This window comes from Ricinus communis, chromosome 2 (genome assembly GCF_019578655.1).
Source record: "Ricinus communis isolate WT05 ecotype wild-type chromosome 2, ASM1957865v1, whole genome shotgun sequence".
NCBI classification, from domain to species: domain Eukaryota; kingdom Viridiplantae; phylum Streptophyta; class Magnoliopsida; order Malpighiales; family Euphorbiaceae; genus Ricinus; species Ricinus communis.
The window spans coordinates 6,185,104-6,207,127 of NC_063257.1; the positions used below are offsets into that span (position 1 = coordinate 6,185,104).

A 22,024-nucleotide genomic window follows, 5' to 3' on the forward strand; every position below is an offset into this window, starting at 1 on the left:
TTCTGTTGGCTTTCCATAATGTTATTGATACAACTGACAGAAACTTTGAGATTCGAGTCTCTCACTAGAAATATAAGTTATCTGTGCTAAAAGTAGATGCTATTAGGTTATCATGCCGAAACAAGTCAGACATTTGCTTTATTATCATGGGTTACGAGTTTATCTGGCAGCATATTTTCCGATGTTCTTGTGCCACTATCAGCTACTGGCATATTTTCCTCCGTGAGACAATTTCTAAATCTATCCCCTAAGGTAAGAACTGTCTGTTTCATCAGTTTCAGAAGTATCAGAATGTGAATCCACATTGAGATCCAAGGAAGCAGCTGATGTTAGGGCTGGTTCAGGTATTACTGATGCAGGACTTCCTCTTGTCCAAAATGAAGGCATTTTTTTGTCATCCTCCCTCATCCTTTCCGATATGTATTGATATCAAAGCCTGCACCATCTTGCCACCAAATGCAGACTCAAGATGGTCCATATCAAATAGATCCTCCATTATTTTCATGGTGTTTGCCACATCAGAGTATACAAACTTGACTTTATTAAACGTCTTGGGCTCTAGAAACGCCTTTGCCACCTGCAATAAAAGATTGTCCTAGCATTACAAGCAGAACTAGCATTGAAACTATGACTCAGGCAGGCAAAAATCTAAATATACCAGATACCTGTTAGAACTTCTACTACATAGAATCAGTTATAATGCTTAAATAATTCTCAGAAAAACACCAAACAGTTCCTAATCAGAAGTGACAATTTTAATTGAAAATTATCTATTCAGCTATACAAATTAGGATATTGAACACTGAAAATGAAAAGGACAGAAGAGATGTTTTGTGCTCAACGAATCTCCAAAATAATCAAGACTCTATATAACAAAAAGAAATGAAAACTAGGAATCTTGTTTTAAACACATGTCGTGCTTCAAAACTAATCTGAAACGAATCCAGGGCCAAAACCTCTGGCATAGTGCTATACAGCCAAATTCAGTGTAGAACACAATGTATTCAAACGCATGTTACCTAGAAGTCTAGAACACAATCTATAGTGGAGCTTTATAATAATGCAAGAGGGCAATAAATATTTCATTTTTCTGATTCTCTGATAGAAATAAAAGCATCATGAAAAGGAGACAAACAAAGTCATGGAAAGTTACCATCCAAAATGGCTCAAAGAACTTGGGTGGGTTGTAAAGTATCGCTAGACCCAGTCTTTCTGGATAATGGTCTTGTAAAACATGGGCTGTTTCTTTTGTCACCTTAAGTGAAATATGTGATAGATTGAAACCATGGAAATCGATCAGCCACACCATCTGCTCCTGGTTTGGTGGTAAATTTAGGATGGCATTTTCCATGCAATACACCAAGTACTTAATTTGTCCTTTTATTGACTTTGAGTTCTGCAATAAAAATAAATTTGAGTTATGAAAGCAAGCACATAAATTTACATAGATCTCTTTTGATTTTGGCATCTAAGAGATGACTACCTAAGATTGTGTAATATCCCAGCCTATAAAACAAAGCACACATGTAAATAGTATCAGTAAGGATGGCTCTATTGTTAATATATTAGAATCCAACCTTGTTTTGACCAAAACAAAAAGAAATTCAAATTCATTAATCCAGAAAAGTTACCTTCAGAATCCCATTTGGTGGAGAACTTAAAAAGAACAGAAAGAAAAGAAAAAAGACAAGCATGGTTTTAACAGAACAATCGTGGATTGCTCAACAGCAAAAAGATTTTAATTTTTGAACTAAGGATCAATTAAATTTCTAAATATCTGCTCTATTAAAAATAATGTATTGGACAATCTAAAGATTAACTTAATTTATGCAGATAAAGTGCCATTCAGATGTAGTGACGGACCAAATTTTCTTCAAGCAACGACAAACCTAAAAATTAAAAAAGGCAGGTCAGTAGAAATTGTCAGACGAAACCTGGCAACTCGGTCTCATGACAAGAACTGTTCTACCATGCTTATCAACATAATTTGATCTGTAGATCTTCCCTGTCTCTGCTTCAGAAGCAACTTCTTGCTACATCACAAGTAAAACAAGTGAAATGATTTTAAACTGCATGAGAAGCAATATATCATAAAACTGAAAATTTTTATGAGGGAGAAGAACCCAGACAGGTTAACAGGTTTGATTAACCTGATGGCTGACCACTGCAACATGTTATTAAATGAGTTGATGGGTTTCCAAAGCTGTAGCCATTTTCCACTCTCATTTTCAGTAAATATAAATATGATATCTGTTCCATTTACGCTTTGACCACCTAATAGTAGGTTGAATTTAAGTCGAGAAACCAGAACCTATGTGCAATGAGTCTCTGGTATAGTTTTGGCTATTTCTAAGTGTAACATAAAAAATACAAAAGAAAATAAAATGTAAATGAGACAATGAAGCCCCATTTACTGCCATGATGACCTTAAATAAGAACTGAAAACCTGTTTTAAGTAGATTGTTGAAATTGAAGAAAAAGCTTTTTCTTCCTACACAATGATTCATGCTCAAAGACTAGAGAAATTGAGCTTGCAAAAATAAAGTACCATACCCAGCAATCTCTTCTGGTTTGTATTCTGCTCTCCATTTTAAGGTTTCTTTCAGCATTTTCATTGCCTTCTTAACATTCCAGTTTCGTGCCTTTAAATGTCTCGTGATAGATGCATCAGAGCAGTAAATGGACAACTTCTCCGCAAAGACCCCACCAACTTTCTCACCTCATTAATCTGCAAACAGCCAAACACCAAAACTTCCATGACCTTAACAGCTTCTCCTAACTCTTCTTACAGTTGGTACCATGTGCATGTCTTATTTGTAAACTAAAAGAAAATCACGAGTAATTATGGCAAATGACGAGAATATCAGTTTGAGCATACCTTTGCCTGCTGCTCTTCAATTGTCCCTTTTCAAATCCATTTGAAGGAGATTTCTTTACACCTGTGCTCATTTTCAGTTTAAAAGTTGATAGATAAAAACATCAGAAACTTGGTCCAATTGATGCTTCTATCTCAATATCATATCATGTGTACAAACCTGTCAAACAAAAACTAAGCCATTTTCTAGACAAGAAGTTACCTATAAGATCATCATAATTTGGATATAAAGACTTTTTTTTCAAGAGAATGTGGAAGTTTTTAATTTAAATAATGCGCTGAATGAATTTTTAACCTTGCACCCTATTGAACAGATAAAAAAGGTAAAACTAAAGCAATGATTTATTTCAACTAACCAAAGACTCAAGGCATGTGAATAGGCTCAATGACATGAAAGTAAAAATAAGAAAAACAAAAAGTAATTAGCATTGATGAATAAGAAACCCAAGCAAAACTAAACAAAGTTAAAGAGGGAAAATCAATTTTTTTTTTTTTCTAAGAAAGAAATTTACTGCAGTTATAGCAAGAAACACTAAGAAAATCAATTTGCTCACAGTCTAGACCAAATACAACTTCCAGGTTTTAGCAAGCACCTTATAATAAGGTCGTAAGACTAAAGGCCTACATCACTTGGTCGATTTTAGTTTAAGGAGGAAAACTACCAATCCAAGTGTTAAATAAAGAACAGTTGTAACATGGCACCAACTAAATATGCAGATATCATATAAACTTACCATGGGAAATTGAGAATCTAAATGTTATCACTCCATAAAATAATAGTTCCCACATGGAACTTCAGATCTTAATTTCCCAGCTTATGTCTTAACTATACTTTGGGCACCCAACTTGCATGAAGCGAGTTCAATGAAAGTAAAAACTTACATAAGCACTGTACATCAAGTAGCTTAATACAGAACTTAGTTTGATGATATGTGCATATATTTGCTCAATGACATTCTGCTAAGAGAAAAATTCAAATCTAATTCAATATTCTTCTTATTGCTGGATACTTTACCATCCTCTTTGGAACTGAGGTCCATAAGATTTTATGGAATTTATTTGAATACTCCACAAGTTTTAAAACCTATAAAGAAACCCATTTTGAATCTCATAATTTCAATTTCATGGAGTTCTAACATCTTTGGTAAAAACTACTTCTGTATCACTTGAAATTCATAATCATTAAACTTATTCGCTCTCAATTGTTTCTTTAAAGCAAAAGTCTAATCACTTTCTCTCTCTCACCATTTTAGAGAAGTTGAGATATTATTAGAAAGTCAATTCTTCATTGATTCCAACCACAATCTTCAAATGAATACTAGTTTAAGTAAAATAACAGATACGACTGAATTCTTTTTCAATAAAACAAAAAAAAAAAATCGTTTTATGTCTAATTAAGTGCTTAAGGTGCATTCACTGCTGGATTATACCCACTCTGATTGAGCATATGAAAAATGAAGGCTTTGATAGAGAATAATAATCATAATTGACTCCGAGAAACCATCATCCAACCAACATTTCGAGAATGACAGTTAGCAGCCAAAAATTACTAATATAAAGCAGTCGCATTTATTGTGAACATGACAAAAATACAAACTTTTAAAGTATATAACGAAATTATCAAAATCAAAAAGAAGAAAAAAAAAAAAAGAAAATCGATCACGAATAACAGGATCCGCGAAAAGGGTGGTGAAGTAATGAACTAACCTGACTGATCCAATAATTGGAACCTGAAAAACAGAGGAAGGGCGAGTATTTAGGAGAGTTACCTTAACTGGTAAAACCATAGAAACCAGGTCAACCGTGAAAAGGGTATGCATAGAAATAGAAGATAATGAAATGGGTATGTGATTATTTTGGAGGAAATGCTATCAGTTTTGGATCCAAACACATGGCCAAATCGATTTAAGAAACCGGGAATATAAGTAGGTAATGCTTGGACTTTAGTCTAAAAGTATATTTAAAATTAATACATGTTTTTGTTGTTTAAATCTTTAAGACGCATTCGGAGATGTGGTGGTCTTTCTCGCACCTGATTTTTCAGGCCAACCATTTTTGTTTCTTATTTTCATTATTAAAATCCTTTCATTTTCTAGTTATCACCTGGTTTTTCAGGTCAATGTTTTTGTTTCTTTTAAAAGGAAAATTATTTGTTTAATTATAAATTTTAACTATTATATAACCTATTATGTTACAATTCTTGTTTTTTCTTAATAAAGCCGGGTCAAGAAGTCGGAAGAATCTTATAATTTATTTATTTTTTCTTAATATGGCCGGGAGATGTCGGAAATGGCCCTGTAATTACATGAGATATAAGAATTCTGCCTGTGTCTCTTCAGGGTAGTTTTGACTTTACGAATGCCAGAGCCAACAAAGGAATAAAAGTAAACAATTGCGGATTCCCAAATATCATGCCATTTCAGGTGAAAATATTCAATATTCAGTAAATTGAATGTGTATTCATAAATGGCAGACAATTTTCTTTTCTCCTTAAAAGATAAGATGCAGTGAAACTGAAGAGTATATATGCATATCTAAATCTAAGACTTTTAAGAGATCTCACGCATTTTCAAACTTCAACAGCCCTTTGGAACCCATTCGTATGGCATTAGCAATGGCATAAATGAATGATACAAAGAAACAAAACATTTAGCTAAAAGTGGGTCATATTAGGGACAAATGAATTGGAACATAGATGAAGATAGCACATGATGAGGACGAGACTGTCCTCTCATTTTAAAGGTAACATGCACTGAAGCACCTAAACATTATCGCCAAATGTATCCTATTTTGTTTCCATCCCATACAGAAGAATGGATGAAAACTCTAACAACAGAGATAGAGAGAGCACAACATAAAAATAAAACAAATGGAAGATTCCACACAACTTATTTCCATGGAAGATTATCGTATTGCATGGCCATATCTTGTCAATGGACACCAAGACAATCTAATTTTACCCAACCTTCCCTGCACGAAAATGGAATTTCTGATAAAGGCCAAATAACCCTAATGAACTTGAACTAAGTGTTTTTGGGATGCTTGGCTTGGCATCCCTCTACTATTACTGTTAGCATCATTTTCTTTTCCTCTCGTTTAGTTCACCATTCAATGACTATTCGCATTTGTCACTTGTGATTAGTCTCATAAACAAGGAGATTTTGAAAATAAATTTCTTACTAGTTCGCAATAAGCTCAATAAAAGCTCAAGTTCCATTGCACATGGTGGCACTACAGATTACTCTGGCCGCTCAGCAAGTATAATAATGTCAACATAAAACAGGACAGTACGCTAAAAGAATTTATCTTTCATTCCGCCAAAAATAAATAAATTGATAGTGATTCCATAGCTAAAGATGTATATACAAAGTCGGTAAAATTCACAAATGCCTCTAGTATTAGAGCATTGTTATACAAAATCCTGTACTCTCCTTCCTTTTTCTATACAGAGTCCAATGTTTCCCATCTGTTGTAGGCATGTTCCCTATTCTCTTACTTGCCTTCAAAAAGAACATAACTGGAAGAAAGAATATTTGGGTCAACCATCCACTGTCTTACATATCCCTTTAAAGATGTCATCCTAGTGCATCTGAATGTCCTGAAAATGTATGTAGCATCTTCCATAGAAGAACTACAATAGAAGTGCTGACATTCCCAAGAATTAAGAACCTAGGAGTCAGCTTCCCATGCTTTAAGAAGAAAGCTATGATGGAAGTATGGAATTAAATGACCGGGAAGCCTCCTAAAATCCACATCAACTAACTACTTCAGCCAAAAGTCAAAGTGGGCAAGTTTCCATTGCACATGGTGGCACTACAGATTCTAATAGTAAGAAGGCTTCTTGATACCGCCAATTGGTTCCTGCTATCATACAACCAGTGTCCATACAAAAACTCAGTGATCGACCGACAAAAGTTCAAGTTAGATCACATCCTACTGCATGGAACAATAATTTCTCACCTTCATACCTGTATGCTGGTGGATTAATGGTAGATATTCCATACTCACTCAAAGCACCCATCTCCCAGCAATAAATCACATCAACCAATCCAATCAAAATACATGGCAGGCAATCTACCATGGATATATTGCATAAGCAATAACCTTTACTTGGCCAGTCCAAGATAAAACAGCCAATCTGTGAAGCTTCTGTTTAGCAGATGCAATCAGCACAGGAACCAGAGCCAGGCACCTGTCTCAGAGTGTGTTTAGCCATATTCCAAGGACCTCCTGGCACTAAAAAACAGCATCAACTGCGGGAATTCAATTGTGCAGAAAGCTACCAGCAGTGCCAAAAGAATTTGTTGAGGCAATCACCAAAACAGCTAGGACTCTCTTTCCCACAAACCCAGAAGAACTCTGCTTCTTCTGTATGCCATATTAGGCATCTCTTGATTTATCGCCTGATTGATCAAAGTCATCTAATGAATTATCCATTAGTGGTTTAAACGGCCTATAATTCCCATTCCTAGAAATTACAGGTGCACCTGAACTGTCATCATCTTCTGAAGGTGTTCCAGATCTGGCCTCCATGTGCAAATCCATAGATCTGTGCCTTGGTCCACCTAACCTCGAACCCCTGGTGTTGGAGGAGCCTTTGCCCTGATTTCCCTTTGAGACAAAAAACTCTTTAGGCAGAGATTCCATGTCCATATAGCAATTCCTTGCCTTAGCATCATCAATCAATGCAGCCCAGTCATCAGATTTCACCAGAGAATTGCATTTCCATGACCTGTTAAAATCCAGTTTAAAATATGAGCTTTGGTGTGTGAATCTGTGTGTTGGCGCTAGGTGATTTGGGTGGTATAGTGCAACCAACAATTCAAATTAAAAGAAACAAAAGAAAATAGAAAACCATACCCATAGAGCCCTTCTTGCCCGTAAGAGCAACATTCATTCGGCCGGATATCAGCAACAAAACCAACACTGTGATTTGAGGCACGTACACAGGACATAATAATGACATCACGTTCCTGCCCTTGAAAAGCATCTACAGTATTGATATAGATGTCCTTCCTTCTTCTGACTTTAATATTGCTGCAAATTCATGTTGAAGGCATTTCAATTGCAACTTATATGGTGTAATTATGCCAACAGATATTCTCCCCAGACCCAATGACTTCAGAGTTTTCTGAAGATGCTCGTATAACTGGAAACAAAACTGTGCTTCATGAACATTCTGGAAAGAGACAGATCCGCTCTGTGGGACTCCCGCCCATAAGTAACATCATAAAATAGATATGGTCTAAGTAAAGGATCCTTGTAGTACATCTCATCGGGCAAGTTAACAACACTTTCACTATCAGTAAGACGGCTTTGGTAGAAGTGCCGTGAAGGAAATCTCAATTTGAGGATGCATCCTATACTGCACAGATAACAACATTGTTGGACATCCTGCTTGCTGAAACCTTTCAAAAGACTTCTGCTATACATTAAGGTCCCAGCTGCCTTGCTGATAACGGTTGCAGGAAGCTGTTGGGGATCCCCACAAGAACACACCGTGGAGCACCGAGAGCTAGGGAGGAAGAACAGCTACTTCGCTGGCTTGAGCAGCCTCATCAATAACTACCATATCAAAACCATGTGTCAGAGAACAACTTATGCACCACTGCTTGAGACGGTGGTGAAGACAATCTCAGCCTCATTGGCAAAACTTGCCTCCAAACTAGCACGGGCTTCCTCCATATTGAAGTTGCTACCAGCACGGAACCTGGCTTCCAAAATGAGAAGACGAAATCTCAACTAGAACTTTATCCCTGCTTTCAACAGCTGCTGCAAGGTTCTGCAGCAGTGCATCTCGGTTTTGGTCCCTAGCAATGAGAACATCAGGATCAACACCAACGGATCCCGCGAACGACCATCAGCAGCTGCCATAGAAAGCTTGTTTTGAAGATCAGCTATTTGTGCAGAGAAATAGGCTTCCTGACCTCTTAAATCTTGCATCCATTTTGAGACTTCCTCACGGCTCTTGATCAACAGTTGTTCAGTTCTCCTCTCAACAGAAACTGCCTGAGCAGCACGTGATTGTGAATCAACACCAACTCTGGCTACATCAGGCCGATAAACTTTCATCTCACCATCAATGAATCCACGATCAAGAACTCGTGCAAGAAGCTCATCTGTTGCAGCATTGAAGGAGCACAAACTAACATTCTGGGCTTTGGACAAAGCTTTGAAAGTGAGCGGAAGAGATTCTGGTCCATGTTATGAAGAACTTCATCAATGGAACCCATTGCAATGTTGTCAGGATTGCTCTCATTGGCTTGCTTGTAGCTCTGGGGTGCTAGTTTCTTAAGCAAAGAAGTATAGTAGTGCTGATACTGAACCAGATGGATCACATTTAGCATTCCCCAGACTGTGTGCGGCCTTACCTGTTCCTGGAGGCCCTTGAACAAGAGTAAAGGGCCATGGATCTTGCCTCTTTGTCATACCACTACTTGTACCAGCAGCTGTATGCATTGCAGCCCATTGAATTGCCGCCAGCTGGGGTCCATTGAAGGTCCTATGCAAATGATCAGCAAAATTCTGTGTGAAGCATTCAGGCATGGCAGGGATCTGTTGCTCATATTTTGGAAAGTGTTCAGGACTGGGCTTCAGGATAGCAGTTTGCATCTACAAGAAACAGAAGCTAGATCGTAAGTTCCTAGTGATTTGTAAACCAGAAAAAAACCTAGAGCACTTGAAAGGAAATTTGGCTCTCACCTGGGAATTGAGGCGGCAGAATGCATGCAAGGCAACATATTCCGCTGAGTGGTTGCTAACGAACCAAGTACAGTTAGAAACCACGTGCCTCTTGGCTGGAGTTTCCTCAGAATGTGATCTTCATCTCCCTTGCTGTTGAGAAAAAAAAACAACAACAAACATTGAATAAAGAGAACATAACTCTAATAACTACTTGATAAAACAAGATAGGAAGCAGCCAAACAATGCTCTGAAGAAGAAATTAAAGCATCTAAAATAACCTGTAAGGGTCATATGAGTCCCCAACAAAAAGTGGAGGATTGCACCAGGAGGATCACGAGTATCCAGAGAAATATGCCGTCTAACAGTACCCGCCACGCGTCCACCGATCTCAGGTTCATCATCATCTTCATTTGTTGAGTTGTTCCTCTTGGATCTGACTGCTTGACATGAAGAGAATTTGCATTTGTCAAATATAAAAGCCAAAAGAACTAAATCCCATAGGATGAATCAAAATAGCAAGACATGCAACAGCTATAACAAACCTGTTCCAGGCCTTGGGGTTGAAAGAACTGCAACATCACCCTCCTTAAATGTCCATTTAAACTCATTAACTGGCAGGACTATCACATCATACCATCCTATCCCCACAAGTAAAAATTTCACCCAGTCAAAAATTTCAAACAAAATATAAATTAATGCACTATGCATGCATCATCTCCGTACCTCTTTCACGTCTTTCAATGCTCTTTACGCTGAACCATTACATGGGCATTAGTTTCAGTCAACTCTTCCCATGTGCTATAAAGTTGTGCTCGGCATTCTTCAAAAAGCAAAGGTTCAAATACCCTGACATACTCTTCAACAGACTCAAACCGCCCAGGAACACATTGGAGCTCGGAGTCCTCTGAGGCACATTAAGATTAACGGATCAGATTCAGATAATATAACACCAAAAAGTGGTAGTGAAAGAAAACCTAAAAGCTACCAATCACGAAGAAAGGAACAACAATCACTACAAAGTGAATATAACAGCCTCTAAAACCCAGAGGCCAAAAACAAAGAAGAGAGGACATCGATATAAGTAAATAATTCTCAAAATACTACTATAGTACTAGCAAAATCAAGAAGTGAATATTATACTCCTAAACTGCATGTGAAATTGCGAGAACTTCTTTGAAACTCATTCGTAGTTAAAGCATGCATGAACCTTAATGCATGTTGCAAACAAGAAATTTTAATTAGAAGAAGTCAACGCTAGAGAATTAGAGAAACTGAAGTTGGTGGTGAAAATTTGAACAGCAATAACTTAATCACAAGCTTATTTCATGGGTTCAATTAATCTTCCATCCAACAGGCTCTCCGGACGGTTGATTGCCGCCCAGCACATGTAGCTGTGTATCTCCTCTGCTGTGCGTGGGCCTGAGCAATACAAACATCAGCTTTTACTTATTGAAGGACAAGTACAAAATATCCTAACTGACTTACAACTCCAAAACCGAATGGGGAAGGAAAATTTGATAAAGGAGTGAGAACATGAACAACAATTCAATTGCTAAGCAAACAGATGCTCCATTTTAAACTATTTGGCCAGGTTTTCAAGCAAGTGGCTGATAATATCTGGTCATAACCCTATGCCGTTTTAGAGATTTTGGAAGAGGATAGAGCGTGAGGTTACTGTGTCCTTGTAGTTTTATAACCCATCCTCTATGCCAAAAAATTTTAAAAAATAAAATAAACAAAATAAGGGAGGGTCTACAGGAACAGTAAAGAACATACATTTCCTTTTATCAGGATATCCAACATTCTTGGTCACAAGCAAAGAGACATGCATATTTCACATTAAATACCTGGGTGATGCCAGAACTTCTCATTAGTCACCTCCCTTATGAGTCTTTCAACCGATGTGTCTTGATATGAGGTACTACTGATAACAGCTGGCTTCTTGGCAGGAAGGTTTTCTTGTTCCCCAACTTAGAATCTATGGAACTTTGACTCATTAGAGCCAGCTTCCTATTAGAGAATTGTGAGTTTTTGGCTGCCTCAAGTCAGCAGGCTGCTTCCATGAACTCTGTCTTGGAATCGGTGGCAGCTGTCCTTCTGCAGGAAAATCCATGTCACTGTTTGGCCTCCTCACCTTTGCTAATTGTCCGAGTTCATATCACCATTATATTCATTTTTCAGATGACAGGATTCTGCAGAAGTCCCCTTCATTGCATGATAGGTCAACATGCTTCTCACCAACATGTTCAGCAGGTGGAGGGGCAGTGCGAACTTCCTTGACAGTACGGATGGTAGTTGACTGCCTTCTAGGTGTTGAAGATTTAATAGCACCTGCTTGCTTCACTTCATCTATATTTATTAACATGGTTTGTCTATTACGCTTCTTCCCTAGCATTGCCTCTTTATGTTGGTCTATCTTCCTCTTCCCCATTATTGGCATATTTAAGTGCATGATTTGCTTCAATACCTTTAACTTCTCTTGCTTTTGGAACTAATGCAATTTCTTCCTGGCCATCTATGGACACATCACCATTAGCATTGCCATCCGAATTTCGGCTACTGGTACTTTTCTGATCATTTAAACCATGCTCTGACCCCTGTAAAGCACGGCCACTGCTTTCGACCCTGGTATTATCAGTAATCTTGGTGTTGCTGAAATTGTTCTCAGTACCCATACCAGAAGTACTAGATCCCATCAATTCATACCTCCCTGGTCTTGTACAGCTTTTCCCAGCTCATGGAGACTACTGCCTGCAGATGCAACAGTAGAACCTTCTATGTCAGACCACTCTCCTCTTCCCTTTCTACAGCTTCAGGATCTGTAGAGCCTGAAACTAACGATGGCGCCGCATTTTTGTCATCACCATTGCTTGATTGTCTTGACGAAGATAACTTGGGATTCTGATCCCCTGCCTCTTCTGTTGAGAACCTGCTTCAGGGCCTTGAGCAACTTTGGGCCGAATAAAAGGCTGAAAACCCGACACAGAAGATGCATGTGAGAAAGCATTATTATTTTTTATACCTTGGGGACCTACTGATGCTGCAAACAAGTCAGAAGTATTTGGATTTACAGAGGAAGTGCCTTCTGCGGCTGCAAGCAGACGACACGATCAGTCTCCTCATCATCCTCAGCAGGGGTTCATTAAGATCAAATAGTAGCCTTCCTCGAGAACCCATTTCATATGTAAATGCATACAAAATAAATAGCCTATCCAAAAGAAATTTAACTGTCTGTATATGTGTTTTCTTCTTAGCAAACAATGTCAACCTTAAAGACATAAAGGGCGTCCAACAAATCAGTCAACAGAGTTCTACAAGCATTTTCAGATCTGCAAATAAAGGTCATAAAAAGCAATATTTCAATGAAAAGACTACAGCAAATGTCAACATGACAAACAAATTTACAGGACAGCATACAAATAGTATGTTCACATAGAACGGTTGTAACTTCAGATTCAACTCAATCAGACTCCCACTACCTACCTTCTACAAGTGCCAGAAAACTACCACAGACTAGAAACTAGACACCAGGAAATCACACAACCAAGTTCACAATGCACATCATACAGTGTATAAGCAAGACCTTTTCTCTTTATCTGTTTTCCAAATTACACTCGAAAAATATGACTAATACTAAGGAAACAATGCCCTAATGCGACCAGCTTCATTCCATTTCCAGAATGAATTGGCGCAAAGCAAACTGCTAAGCAAGCGACAACAATAATCAAAAGCAACATCAATTACCCATTCACATTGACATAATCTAACATCCAGTATAATATTCACATTGCATAACAAACAAAGAACCTAACTTTACACTGGAGGAAAATCTAAAAAAAAAAGAAACTAATAAAAGCTCAGAGCATAAACCAAATAAACTACCATAAGAATAACTTCATCAATCTATAGATTCAACCAAATAATAACTCAAATACCTTTCAGATGCAGCAAAACAGCACTCACTACTTCAACTGTATAATAAAACAAATCAACCAGATCGAGACAACTTAATTTCACCATAAATAAAAAAGAAACAAATGGCCAATATCACAATCCCTAAGCAAGTTTCTAGGGTTCGCATATTAATCCCAAATTATAATCCACAATCTCTCCACAAATCAACAAAATCGATCATTGCTCTCTAATTGCACTAAACCTTTAACAGATCAATCTTTGCCAACTCTCGCATTAATCTCATAGGCAAACGCTGGATTTACTATTTCACATCTTCTTTTTCTTTTCTTTTTCTAATTCTTCTTTCCTAACCCAATTTGAAAAATTAATAATATTAATATGTCAAAGAAACGATAGTATATGTAATTGGGAAATAGAAGAAACTATTACCTGTTTTTCGAGCTATACTTGAATCTCTATTCTAGAGAAACGTTTTAGTAGATAGAGAGAGAAGGGTGGCTCCCAAATATATAAGCTAATGAAAAATATGAAGAGAGAGGGTTATGGTTACGGCTTTATATAGGAAATAACGAGCCTTCTCTCACCGGCCGTTTTCTCTTTCCGGTTACCGTTAAATTGTTCCCGGTTATAAATTTTTTCTATTATTTTATTTATCCCTAATGATTTTCCAATTTACAGATCTATCCTTTGTTTGGTTTCCAATTACACTCTCTGTCCCGTCCGTGTTTCGGATTTACCATATTCTGTGTTCGGATTAGATTTGAGGGTAATTATGGGATTCGGGTGTGTGATTAACATAATTTGGCTATTTTGACTTGGGTGTATGTCACTTGGACAAAAGAATCTTATACTTGAGATACAATTGGACGTTGATCTGCTTTTAAAGTGGGTCCCAATGGATGCCACGTAGATAAAAATTCATTAAGTGGAGAATTAACGTGACGCGTGTTAATTGACGAGAAAGGTTTTCCCATTTTTAGTGAATAGATGATGGTTGTAGGGTAATCTAGGAATTTAAATAAAAGAGATGGGTATAATTCACGTGCTTAAGGCGTAGGAAGACTACACACAGTCCTATTATAGGTCATATTTCAGGGACTTGTTCATGTGCATAAGTCTAGTTGGAAATTTACGAGATTGCCACTGGAGATTTGAGATTGGAGGGTGGGCTACACGCGTCAATAATGCGGGTAGGAGAAGGATAGGTTTCATATGTTAGGGTTCTCTGTTCCTTTCCATGCTCCCTTTCGATTTCTTGGTAAATAAATCACCAATCCAAGCATGGGTTATAACCTAATCATGATTTTAAAGATTGTGAAAGGGGATTGGATGAGAAACAAAACAAAAGCATATGTGAATTATGACTCCGGCTACAGTGGTTTTCTTTTATTATTTTTTACTGGTAATGCTATTGTTATTTTCTTTATATCTATTTTTAGAATTTTATGGATTTTTTTACATTACATCTTATTAAACGTACAGGAACAAGTTTGCGCTTTCTCCTTAAAAGAAAAGTCAATTAAAATAATATAATTTAATATTTTAATTTAGTGATAAACTATAATTATTTTAGAAACAGACTGTGTGAGTAGTGATTTAAATTTTACTAAATTAAACAAAATAAAATATATATAAAGGTAAAATCAATGCAAGGTTGATAGAGGTTATTTTTACATGTTAAAAAATGTGGTTATAAACACATTCATTAAAGACAATCTGACTAGTGGTTCCAATTTAGTTTATGGTCCTTTGTGCAAAAAATAAAAAATAAAAAAGAAGAAGAAAGCTATTTAAAATGAAATGGGATTTGAATATGAGTGGTTTAACATGATACTGTGGGAGTTAGCTATCCTAAGAGGGCAGGTGCTGTTTCTTTCTAAGGTTTTTCCTCTGTTTTATTATAAATAAATAAATAAAAATTGAAATGTGATTTGAATATGAGAGATCTCATTAGAATCTAAAAGTTTTGAATTTCTTTTTGGACCATTACTTAAATGTCCTGTTTGAGAGACATAACAGTTATATGGTAGCAGCTAGTGACTGAAGTGTCAAGGCTGATTTAAAAGGCTAATAGTATTATTCATTTACCTTGCACCAAATCAAGCTAGCACATCATTGATAACTCTTCAAATAAAAATAAATATTTGTTATATAAGAATATTTCACTTTCAAATTAATCACTTTTTATCTTCTTTTTTTTAAAAAAAAAAAAAAACATAATCACTTACTTATTCTGGGTCAAAAGAGAAAAGCCAGGAAAGAAATAATTAAATAATATGTTGCATGTTCACATTTGTGGTTGGCATGGCATCTTGTTGACAAAGTTTTGGCTTCAGCATATTATTATGATGTCCTTTAGCTGCTCTTTGAATTGAGAACTTCTTAGATCTTTGCAAACAAATTGCCCTTCAAATGCACCATGCAAAATTACGCCTCCTAGTAAAAATTGGCAAACCCTTTTTTTTTTTTTTTTTGAGAATTTAAAGTGGCGAATATTTGATGCTGTTAGTTACCTTATGATACTCTTATAATTAATATATTTGGTAAATAAATTTTTATTAATTAATAGTAATTATTAATTTATTAAATATTACATATAAAAAGATAAAGTATATATAATAAAATAAGATGTAAAGGTTAAAACCTAATGTAATCTAATGCACTTTGAAATATGCACTGAATTATGTTTTTCAGTGACTTTTCTTTTACATTCACAAACACGTGGATACACATTATCCTTGTTGTTGTTATTTAGGAGATGGGTTAGACAAAGCATCTCAATATTACACCAAATAGGTGCTACATGTATATTCTTGTCATTTATGGGAAATCTTGCCTAATTTCTCACAATGGTGGTGTCTGTGTCTTTATTTGCTTCTATGATTCTGTCAAAAATAAAATAATTGAAGTTTTCATCTACCCAAAAATAATTATATATAAAAGAAGTGCCCATTAAAGTTAATGGAAAACAAGCAAAATTAGAGGTGTTTGATATTTTTTAAATTATAATTTTATTTTTAGTACCGTTTATTTCAAGAAGTAGTTTATACAACTGAGAAAAGATTTGACCAACATAATCTTAAAGGCTTAATCATTGGATTTTTGCAGGACTGAGGAAAATTATTGATGCAATTAACTATAATATATAAGTTGGTACAGCCGTTCAAATAAATTATCATAACTGGCTACTTTTTTTCACTCGTATAATAATAAAATACTTCGTGTAAAAATAATATGTTGCAATTAAAATAAAAGATGTGTAAAAATTGGGTTGTAGAGTTACTAAAATACAATAAGAAAAATAGTATTGACTTCCATTATACTCTGGTTGATGATTAAACTAATGTGGTTTGGTGCGCCTCTGTGGTTGGCCAGCATTTATTAAGAATTTTAAAACTACTACACTTATTATGCCTGTAGCATCCAACAAAAATGTAAACAGAGCAACTACCAAAAATAAGAGGTTAAATGGAGAAAAAAAAAAAGAAGGTCTGTCCATATAACCCGGACGAGTTGACTCGGTCAGGAATTGCAGATTTATGACCCATACACATGTGTGGATATGGTTATTCGAGTCTTAAGCCATCAATGGAGGCCTTGCTTGACCCCTAAACTTCGAAAAGGTAAGTCAAACCCCATCAAATGTATCATTTTGATACGGAAATATTAAAAATTTAAAAAGTTTCTCAAAATTTGTATGATTTTAATTGGTTTTGATACTTATTTTTTGTTCTCTTGAAAATAAGTTTAGCCAAATCACCCCATTTCCGTTGCTGTATAAGATTATCTTACTAAGTGCTATCTCAACTTGTAAAATTATAGGAATAGCACATCTATTATTTATACTTACCATCATTTATCAGTTTGTTATTTCATCCCTCATTCATGTTCTTATCATAATACCATCATAATTAAATTGTTTTCCACTATAAATTCACAGTATTATAGCCAGTAACATGAACAAATAAAAGGATTTCATTAAGATTAATAAATTCTAATTATCTTTTCTTTTTTTCTCTCAATTTTTTTAATCTTTTGTTTTAAAATTTTAATTTCTGACCCATCAATGGTCACTTTTAAATTGAAGGTGGTCCTTTTTTTCTTATTTTATATCAATTAGTTCTTGTAAATTAATATTAATATATCTTTTTAAGAATTTTATGGTCCTCAATTATGGAGAGTATTGCATTCTCCTTTAAGTTTTATAGTCTTCAGTTATGGAAGTATTGAGATTTTCCTCTATGGAAATGGTAAAAAAAAAAAATTCAATTCGATATTTAAATAATCGGACTCGTCAAAAAATATATTTAAGTCAATATGTGGTTTGTGCTATTGAATGAAATATTCTTTTTGCGGAATTACAATCTATTACTCCGTCAACAGCATGAATAATTGTTAGGTATAAATTTCTTTACATGTATCTTTTTTAATGTTTAATGTTTGTTTTTATCTTTTATATCAAAATGTTCTTCTTCATCTTTATTAATGGAATATTTATATTATCTTTTCAAAAAAAATTATGAACTAACAGTATATGACATTAAAGAAAAATTCTAGCTGCTTCTAGTTTTTTTTTTTTTTCTTTTTAATTTTCATCAAAGTTTTAAAGTTTCATATTTTGGCTCACAACCGATATTTTTATATTAATGGTGCTATTTTTTTATTAAGTAGTTTTACTAAATAAAAATTTATATATTTTAGGAGTTTTATGGTCATTTATTATAACGGTGTTGAATTCTCTTTTATAAGAGTTTTATGGCCTTCTATTATGTAAGTATTGAATTCTCTCTCTATGATAGCAAAGAAAAGATTTAATTTGATATTCAAATAACCGGATTGTAAAAATATACTTGTAAAGTCGATATGTGGTTTAGTGTCATCGAATGAAGCATTTTTTCCATAAAATTACTACTATTCCGTCAATTTGATTAATGATTGTTATGAATAAATTTTTTCACATGTATTTTTGATATTTCATATTTATTTTTATTTTTATATTAAAATTTACTTGCTAATATGAAATTATACACATCAAATTTTAAATTAAAAATATCATAATGTATAAACTATTATCAAAATTTTAAATTGAAAGGACTATTTAGTATTTTTTTTCTTTTCATCTTTCAATTTTAAAATATTTATTTTTAAAAAAAACTGAGAAAAATAAAGAAAAACTACTTTTGTTGGTTTTTCTTGTTTTCTAAAATTATCTTACTAAGTGCTATTTTCAAAGTTGTAAAATTACGAGAACGAAAAAGAATATACATCTATTATTTATACTTTTATCAATTTTTTATGTCATCATTCATTCATATTCTTATCATAATACCATTATAAATAAATTATTTTCCATTCTATTTTCACACTATTATAGCCATATCACAAATTAATAGGAATATATGACATTATACATATTTAAATTTAAACTAAAGATATTATAATGTACAAACTATTATCAAAACAGTAAATTGAAATGATATTATAATGACTATTTGGTCTCTTTTAAAATTTGAGAGACAAAAATTAAAAAAATAAAAGAGACCAAATAGTCGAAAAATAAACTGAAAAAATAAAAAAAAAAAGACTATTTTTGTTGGTTTTCTTGAATAAAACAATAACGAATAAATAGTTTATAAATATATCTTGTTTTGAAAGCTGAAAAATAAAAGCTAAAGTTTAGACAAAAAATTGACAGCAAAGGACACACAAATATTAACTTTAACTTGTTAAGTTACCCTAAGTGAGCTAAATCTCAAGAAGGCAAAATAGTGATCTACGGTAGAGCGAAGATACGGGCATTAAGCGTAAACCCTCGATAAGGAGTCAGTATAAAAGAGATTTTACCTCAGGGATTTCTATTTCACTTCTTTCATGTAGTTGACTTAAATCGAGTAGTGCAAGGAGGACCTTGGTCTTTTGATAACCACCTCTTGCTAACGCACCACCTCCAACCAGGTGATGTTTCAGCCCATGTCGACTTGTTTCATGCTGAATTTTGGGTCCCGATCTATGACCTTCTGGTGGGCTATATGTCTAGCACCATGGGAAAGCAACTTGGGAATTTCAAAGAAACATTCTTAGAGTACAATAATACCAATAACTCGAATTTTTGGAGGAATTTTATGAGAATTAGAGTTTTTGTTGATGTCTTTAACGGGGTAAGAAAGTTTAAAAAGCAGAACGAGACTGGACAGTGATGAACTTTAAGTATGAACGCCTTAACAGTCTTTGTTACATATGTGGAATTTTAGGGCACAATGATAGATTTTGTGATAGACTTTTCACTACAGATTCAAAAGATATTGCTAGGGACTAAAGTTTTTGTCACGACCGATCGCGCCCGTGACCAAGATTAGGAAAGATGGTAAAGCCACCCGTAGTAAGCTCGACTAATCGATAATTCAGGTATGCATATATAAACATACTATTAAATCAGCCCAACATACAATTCACAAGTCTCTAACTGGACATTAACAACATTCCACAATTTGTTACAGACTAGATCAAACATAATATATCAGGTATACTACTGCGAAGAGTCTAGAATTTTAAATAATTCAAAATATAAAAGTATAAATTAATTACAATAGGCCCGATGGAGAAGGAAGTCGGGCTGTCAAACGCAAGACGACGGAGAACCTAACTGTCACCTGAAAAATTAAAATTGAGATTATCAGCCTCGAAAGTGAGTTAAAATTATATAATCCTATAACAATTACAGCCTCCTCAGTAAGATATTTATTATATCATAATAACATATCATATTATATTAAAACACGTGTCATACCATAATTAAGAAAAAAATTCAATTCAAATATTTATGGGACGCGTGCTTCAGCAGAACCCTAATCCCATTACTAGTAGCTTTTCGGCTCTTTTATTCCAATAGGTATAGGATGCAGAGAGCGAAGCTCAACTAAGGTCCTTAAATTCAGCCTGGACACTTGATTCCCAAATAAGCCGACGCTCAGAGACAACGCTCGATTAGGGACCTTCCTCTGGTAGTCAAACTTTCACAGCCCAGAGAGTTATACTCGACCAGGGCAAACCCAAAAATAACCTTTACTACCTGTCTCTGATTAATACTGGTGCACATGCGGTCCTGATGCAACACATTAGGTGACATGTTCTACTGTTGCCTCATCCCGATGTCACAATCGTAGCATCAATAATAATTATAAGTAGTATAATCATAAATAAACACAATTTATTCAATAACATATTAAGAATTTAAATTTAATAGCCTCGAGTATAGTAAACATGAAAATCAGATGTAATAATAATAATAATAAATTAACAGTAAATATGATAGTAACAATAATGGTAATAATATTAATAATAGTATCGATAATAACGAAAATAATTTTTTTATGATAATAATGCTAAAAGTAATAATTATTATTATTAATAAATTAACAATGCATTTAAATTAGACATGATATAAAATGAATTGATTATATGACCTTAACTCACAGTTTTGCCGCACTTTGCAGTCTGCTCCAACGCCTCTAATTAATTTCTTAAAGATTCAACTAATTGGGTATAGAAAATAACTTCTTTAATTGTCTAATATTAAAATTTTACTTAATTCATTCCAATTAAACCAAATAAAAATAAAATAAAATTAATTTGAATAAAAATTCATTTATTAATCATTATTAAAGGAAAATTCTGGGTATTACATTTGGCGAGGCTGTATTCAAACTCCAAAGACAATTGTAGATCAAAGCATAAATTTTCTTCTAAGTCTGGATCCAGGCACAAGCTACCAAACAAGCTAGAACAGTCCATCAACCTCCTCTTCCACCTCAATTAAAATGGCAGATGCCACCTAATGGCTACCTCAAGTGCAATTTTGATACCGCCACCTTTACTTAGACTAATACACCAAGAGTTGGCATAGTCATTCGAGATGAAAGAGGTAGGTTTCTCCATGGCTGTTCTAAGGTCATTTACAACATGTTTCAGTCTGAGGAATTCGAAGCAATGGCTTTGAAAGAAGCTCTATCTTGGATTCTGTCAATACAACTAGACAACATTATCTTTAAGACAAATGCACTTATATTTTTCAAAGCTTTTTCGGCTCATAGTTTGAATCAGTCGGAGTTTGGTTTTTTAGTTAAAGATTATATTTTTTTATTTAACCAAGGGATTCATTTTTCTGTATCCTAGATGCGTAGGTAAGCTTGATCATTACTTTGCAAGAGCCTCACTCTCATGCTAGCCCTAGTTTCTGGCACGAGGCTTATGTGTATGTAGAATCAGTGCTGAACCTGAATGTTCATGTTTTGGACGAATGAAGTACCGTTTTCTTTATATAAAAAAATAATAATGAGCTACAATTTTTCGTACATGAATATTATATTTGCCACACACAAATATACAAAATATTTGTATAATTAGAATTCTTTTTACTAAATGGCGAATTCATAAGATTGAAATTTTAAATTTCAATTAATATTAATATATTATAATTTTTTTGAGCAATGTGAAAACACTTTTATTAGAACATGACGTTTGACGGAGGAAGCTTCCTTTTTTTTTTTTTTT

General features: G+C 34.5%; 1 long non-coding RNA gene and 2 pseudogenes across 2 annotated transcripts; all 3 read right to left on the reverse strand.

Moving 5' to 3' along the window:
* Positions 1-225: 225 nt before the first annotated feature.
* LOC125369140 lies at positions 226-2,949 on the reverse strand (annotated as a pseudogene).
* Positions 2,950-6,169: 3,220 nt separating this feature from the next.
* LOC125369141 lies at positions 6,170-6,954 on the reverse strand. 2 transcript variants are annotated; one of them, XR_007214693.1, is made up of 2 exons: positions 6,836-6,954; positions 6,170-6,736 (listed from the first exon to the last, which is right to left on the reverse strand). It is a non-coding gene; the product is annotated as an uncharacterized LOC125369141 (long non-coding RNA). The 2 variants fall into 2 exon arrangements; XR_007214692.1 differs by having other exon boundaries at positions 6,170-6,739.
* Positions 6,955-7,255: 301 nt separating this feature from the next.
* LOC125369184 lies at positions 7,256-13,966 on the reverse strand (annotated as a pseudogene).
* Positions 13,967-22,024: the final 8,058 nt, after the last annotated feature.